Source organism: Anabas testudineus, chromosome 18 (assembly GCF_900324465.2).
Source record: "Anabas testudineus chromosome 18, fAnaTes1.2, whole genome shotgun sequence".
Taxonomy (NCBI): domain Eukaryota; kingdom Metazoa; phylum Chordata; class Actinopteri; order Anabantiformes; family Anabantidae; genus Anabas; species Anabas testudineus.
This window is the reverse complement of record NC_046627.1, coordinates 23,658,416-23,665,183: the sequence shown is the minus strand read 5'-3', so window position 1 is coordinate 23,665,183 and position 6,768 is coordinate 23,658,416.

Here is a 6,768-nt window from a genome sequence, read left to right as displayed (position 1 = left end):
AATGGCACAATCATAAGGTCGATGTGGTGGAAGCGAGGTGGCTTTGACCTTATTGAACACCTCCTTGAGGTCCAAATATACGGCCGGGACGGCAGAGAGATCGGGGAATTCCTCCACCTGCTCTGATGGCCATGACCCGGACTGCGCTGCTTGGAGACAGGTAGTGGAACAGGTAGGACTCCAACCTAGAATCCTGCCCGATGTCCAATCCACATGGGGGTTATGATGTTTCAACCATGTGGCACCTGAAATTAAAGGTAGGTCTGGAGAGTGAATAACATGAAAAGAAATGTTCTCGTGGTGATTGTCTATGGTCAGTTGAACAGAATCTGTGAGAGTGAAACAAGGGTGCATAATGTGACCGTCAAGAGCCTTTACCTGTATAGGCCGAGGAAGGGGATGGAGCTGCAGGCCAAGGTTCGTAGCCAGCTGCTGGTCCATGAATTCGGAGTCTGCTCCTGAATCAATGAAGGCTGGGATGCTAAGGAGCCGACCTGGAACTCCCAGCTGGACCTTGGTGAGTGGACGGGCCCCGGAGGAATGGTTCAGGGTGCGGCTCAGCAGCGCCCCCCGGCCGGCTGCTGAGCCCTGGCTTTTACTGGGCAAGAGGCAACACGATGTGAGGAACCCCCGCAGTAGAGACACAGATTATTCTGCATGCGTCGTTGTCGCTCTGCCACACTGAGCCGGGTCCGCCCCACCTGCATCGGTTCTGGTGTGGCAAGCTCAGATGAGGGAGAGGAGGAGACAGGGACTGGACTACGGGAGACGGCAGCATGAGAGTATGAACGAGGAGGAGGAGGATGGGTCTGCAGGCGCTCCCGTACTCGCTCACTGATCCTACGGTCAATGCGTATGGCCAGATCTACCAAACCATCTAACCGTTCAGGGAGCTCCCGAGCCGCCAACTCATCCTTTATTTTTTCGGTTAATCCTTTGTAGAACATAGTAAACAGGGCAGAGTCATTCCAATCGCATAATGCTGCAAGGGTTCTGAATTCAATAGAGAATTCCGCCACTGACCTGGAGCCCTGCTTGATCTCGGATAATTTGATGGCAGCCTCTTTATCTGGTTTGGTTGGGTCAAAGATCTTGGTCAATTCCTCAGAGAAGCTCTTGAAGGAGGAGCAGCAGGCTGATGCTCTGCTCCACTCGGCTGTTGCCCAGGCCCTGGCAGGTCCTGTCAGCAAAGAAATCACAAACCCCACCTTGGCTTGTTCTGAAATGAAAACCGATGGTTGAAAACTGAAATAGATGTCGCATTGGGTGAGGAAGGGTCTACAGTTCTCCGGGTCACCATTGTAAGGGGGCGGTTTGCTCAGTGCTATCTCCCGAGGCAGAGACAAGGGAGAGAAAGCTGGTGCAGGAGCCGAGGGTGCCTGTGCCTCACGGGACGCAAGTGTGCGATAATTCTCGCCCAAACCCTGAATAGCGGTGGATAGGGTCTCTAGACGGGTTCCAATGTCGGCTAGGGCGCCCTCTACCTGTCCCTTCCAGGCCTGGTCTCTGGCGGAGTCCGTCTTGTGGCCAGATAGTTCTGTCACAAATCTGGGGTCGGACTCCATAGCCAGAGAAGAGACTCAAAACAAATATATGAAATAGAAGGACTTTATTAACAATGCCGTGCAAGGGGATGGCAGATACGGGGGTCCGACAAGGCAGTCGCCGGTGGGAACAGCACTGGGTCGGCAGTAAATGCGGTTGGACGGTGTGGTAGCAGACGCCCAGGGGCAGTGTGGCCTGGCAGGGCAAGCGGGGAGCGCTTGTGGTGCAACCCCCAAGATGGCGGCCAACTTCCGGTGCGACCTCAAAGATGGCGGACCACTTCCGGTGCGACCTCCAAAATGCCGGACGGCGGGAGAGCACGTGGCGCTGCAGAGGCTGCGGAGAGAAACTGGCGAGAGAATAACGTCAGCAGTGGCACACATCAGAGTCGCAAGGGCAGACCAGAAATCAGGTGTCCAGGGGCAGTCCAGATCATACACAGTTCACCAGGGGCTAGGGCAGAGCAGCTGAGGTCAACACACAGTCCAGGTCATACACAGAAACCAAATCAGCCTCATAGACTAAATGCCTATTTCACCATTTACAAACATAAACCTACAACACAATCTGTCAATGCACACTGATATGGACACACTGATGTCTTTGTGAGTCATTCTGCAGAGTGGCTGTGTCAAAACAAGGAGCAGGAAAGTGATCATGGCAAGGGGATTTTTGTAAAACGTTTTAGAGGCATGAACATGAAATACCTCTGATAGGACAAACAGTTTTGTGTTTCCTGGCCTTCTGGTCTCTTTCTTTACACATAAAGGTTGTTATAAGGAAAACTTGGAACAGCTGTATTTACTCGGGTCATCTTTGTGTAATATTAAAATTAGTTTGATGATCTGAATAAAACAATCTGCAAACTTGTCACAGTACTGTTATCTTACATTGATATTAAACACTACAATGAAATTAATCCTCTGAATCATCTAATGTCTGTTAAAGATAGATGCATTTTTTTGTGTGGAGGCAGCAGTGCGTACGAGAGAGAAAGAGAGAGAGAGAGAGAGAGAGAAAGAGAGAGAGAGAGAGAGAGAGAGAGAGATAGTGGCAGCTGTAAAATTGTCTTTTTCAATTATCAGTCATGTGATAAATGTGACCTTCAAATGTTAAACAGGTTAATATAAATAAAGGTTTTGTTGAAATAAGTTTCCTACCACACTCCTGTGGGTTAAGGTTATAAACACGTATGTATTAATAAGTATGTATGTATTATATTAGTATTTTAAGTAAACAATAACAACATTTACATCTTGGAAACTACAACAGACAAAGAAAGTATGAAGTGTCATGTAATGTTCTGGGCGTCGACCGTACAAAAGATCACACTGGTCTGTAGTGTTTGTCCAGCTTTTTGATCCAGAGCCCAGCAGGTTTACAGAGACGCCATATTTAACATGCTCACTGCACATTTAACCTGGTCTGGTATGAAAGAGATTGCTGTCAACGATGTTTATTGCACTGACGTGTTTAAAGATGAAAAGAACGGTCCTGGTGTCATCTTCACTCTCTCCACATGTCCAGATGGGGGTAAGTACCATGGTTAGACGAGAACTTGATGGAGCAGCTGGATCCAGTGAGACGAGTCAGTGAACAGAAACAGCAGCTCATGGTTTTTATTCGAGTGGACTTGGGGATAATTTCTCTACAAAAGAACAGCTTTTGACACGGACGCGCAGAGGTTTGTGGAGACTAAAGGACCAATGCAAAAGCTGGTTTCCCGCTGTGACCGACAGACACTCTGGGTTTATTTCACAGTGCAATGCATTACAACTGCATCATTCACCAGCAAGTGATTTGTGCAAAAGTGATCGGTTTGGATCATGTGATGTTATCTGACTGTGGCTGGCGTGATAAGCTCACATGCAGGAAACGACTTTACCACAAGACAAAGTTGAAGTGTCAAATTATCCCCCACATTACAGTGAACTGGTGAACTACATGCAATGTCAAGCTTCCCACAAACAGACATTTGAAAAGAAAGAAGATAACACACCGTTAAACTCCTACAAACATGCGTTTGTTCATAAAGTGGAACGATTGCTCTAATGCTAAAATGCTCTAATCTTGATCCTCTTAAAAAAGGAACTAATGTCATTAGGGCAAATGAAAGTTTACAGAGACGTCATATTTAACTTTCTATAGTAGACGCACTCCCCGCCTGCTGTACCCACCATTGGATACTGCAGTTCATTGGTAGTCACATTGTTAGTGTACAGCACATGTACCCGCAGCATCTGTGGACTCATCCACTCTATTTAAAAAGGAAGTTTAGTGCTTTCCGTCTTCAATTCTTCAGTCACACAGTGAGAACTGTATTTGGGAACAGTGAGTATTACGCAGTACATTAGTAGTTTACACAGCACCTAGAATGTACGAAGGAAAAATAGACACACTTTAAATATATTAAACAAAGTACATAAACAAATATGTCATGAAAAGAGCTCCTTAAATCATTGAGTCTCTTTGACTGTGTGGCTTTGGCACCTTCAACTCTGAGTACAATACAGCAGAGTCTGAGCAGCAGATAGAGATATTCAGCAGATTCAGAAGACAACAACTATGTTCACAGATTAGTCAGTGTGTCAGTGAACCTCTCCACCTTCCTCTCTCCTCTGAGTTACACACTTATACATGTAGGCTAGAGCACATGCTAAAATACAACAAGTGATTTTTGCCGCAAGGATAAAAATAGCTCAGACTCCTCCTAGTGTCGACATCCTCTCTCCTCTCAGTGAGATAACTTCACTCCTCCTGCTCACAGCAAACAGCGACAATGAATGGATCACAGAGCTTCTTTGTACTCATCCTCCTCTTTTCGATTTTCGATCTTAATTTAGGAAAATATGCGGAGGTGATTTTAGGAGACCCGTTTACTTTTCCACAGGATGCGTGTAAGACGGAGAGACTGGTTAAGACACTGGGACAGGACATCACCAGGTCGGTGGCTGTCGGCAGAAACGGTATGTGGACACCGGCTGATTATTACAGAGACAGAGTTCATCAAGACTCCTCCGTCACCTTCAGTCGCACAGTTTTCACCGACACTGGTACGTACGAACTGACCTGTGGGAATAATCTAACAATTATTCAGCTGAAGATTGTCCCACTGTATGAACCATGGGTCAAAGAGGGAGAAGAGGTCAAACTGATGTGTCACTACGACTGTCCAGGTAAAGACGTGAAGTCTGTGAAGTGGACAAAAGATGGAAAACTGGTGCTTGAACACAATTTCACCTCCGATGAAAACAAGTATGGGACGAGATCCAAGGAGGAGAAAGTATCTGTGTCACCTAATGGCTTTAAAGAAGGAGACCTGTCCCTGACGATGAGGGGGGCTCAGGAGGAGGATGCTGGGGATTATATCTGCTCTGTCCACACTGGTGAAGGACAAAATGGAAAAGATGAATCTGTTACTGCTGTTAGAGTCACAGTGATCAACAGGAGCGTGGATCATACTACAGACTCCACAGAGCAGCCTGTGAGTTACTACCTGTATAGAAACACTCAGCTTCACTGTGGAACAGCTTCTAACATGAACATTTGTCACCTCACATAGTAACTTTAAGTTTCCCTTTGTCTTCTCTCCTCTGCAGCTGAACCCTGACGCTCCTAAAGAGAAACAAATGGAGACTTGGCTCGTTGTCCTCATCACAGCAGCGGTGATGTTGTTGGTGTTGGCTCCTGTATTTACTGTGTTTGGCTGGTGGCTGAAATCTCGCCGCTCCAGCGTCTCATCTGATCCTGGATCAGAGGATCAAGAGGTCACTAAACATTTGAACTGTACAGAGCTTCCAGTTCAGGGTAATGGATGTTTACCATCAACTAGTCCTCATGCAGACTCCAGAGTCTGAACACATCTATAGACTAATGTTCACATCCTGAACATTTCACACCAAACTAACAGGAACAATTAATGAAATAGAACAAATATCTGACCTGTTGCCTGTTTATGAATTTGTATTCTTGTTTGCACTGTATCCAGTATTTAAACTATAAATAATAAAACTATTTACTATAACCTGCTCCTTACTGTCTGTGAGTCCACATCCATTCAGCAATAACTACACCTGACAGGCTGTAGACCCTGGGCAGAGGAATTTTAATCATTTACTAAGATGCCTTTTAGATTTGACAGGCCAGCCCTACATCTAGACTCTTTGCATCTCTTCTTAAAAGAGAAGTGAAATTGTCTTCCTTTTTTTGTTTCAGCCTGTCTGTGAAATAGAAAACGCCTACTCATACACAACCACAAGACTGACTGAGAGTCATTAGTAAGCTACGAATGATAGTGATGGGAATCAAATAGTTTTTAATCTTACATAACAGAACATTTGTGACAGAGTTCATGATTTGTTTAAAATTGTTAGAAAGATTGTGAATAGTACAGATCGGACATGATTAGAAGTCGTGACCTATGACGAGTTCCTAATAATGTTATTTGCCCATAAATGTATTTTAACAAAAGGTTACAAATGTGCTCATTCATACCAAACTGTGAAACAGATTAATAGAAATAAAGGTTTTGTTGAAAATGGTTCCTACCACAGTAAATATTTGTCAATGACTCCAGTGAGGAATTAACAGACAGGTTATCAACATGTATGTATTAATATGTATTAATAATAGTATTATAACAATAACATTTACATCTTGGAAACTATAACAGACAAAGAAAGTATGAAGTGTCATGTAATGTTCTGGGCATCGACCGTACAAAAGATCACACTGGTCTATAGTGTTTGTCCCGCTTTTTGATCCAGCACAGGAACCTAGAAGGTTCACAGAGACGTCATATTTAACATGCTCACTGCACATGTAACTACATTAACTAATCTGTGTCTCAACTTCACACAGGAGAGTGATTACAGGGGAAATGACACAGATTATCAGCTATAACAGCTTTATCTTTCTCAGCCCATACTCCTGACAAAGTAGTTTATCTAGTCTAGTCTACAGTATTTATCTGATGTACACACTTTACTGTGATATTAATGGAAGTAACAAATGTCCCATTAGCACTGTGCACTGACCTCATGGGCTGGTATGAAAACTAAAGCGATTGCTGTCAACTTTAGGAAGAAACATGCAAAGTCAGTCATGTTGTGCAGTGCCCTGGTAGCCAAATGGCTGCAGCACATGACACGTGACGGCAGTGTCGACGGTTTGAGTCTGGCTACATGGGAAAGGAAATACCTTAGAAAAGACAGTACAGAGTTT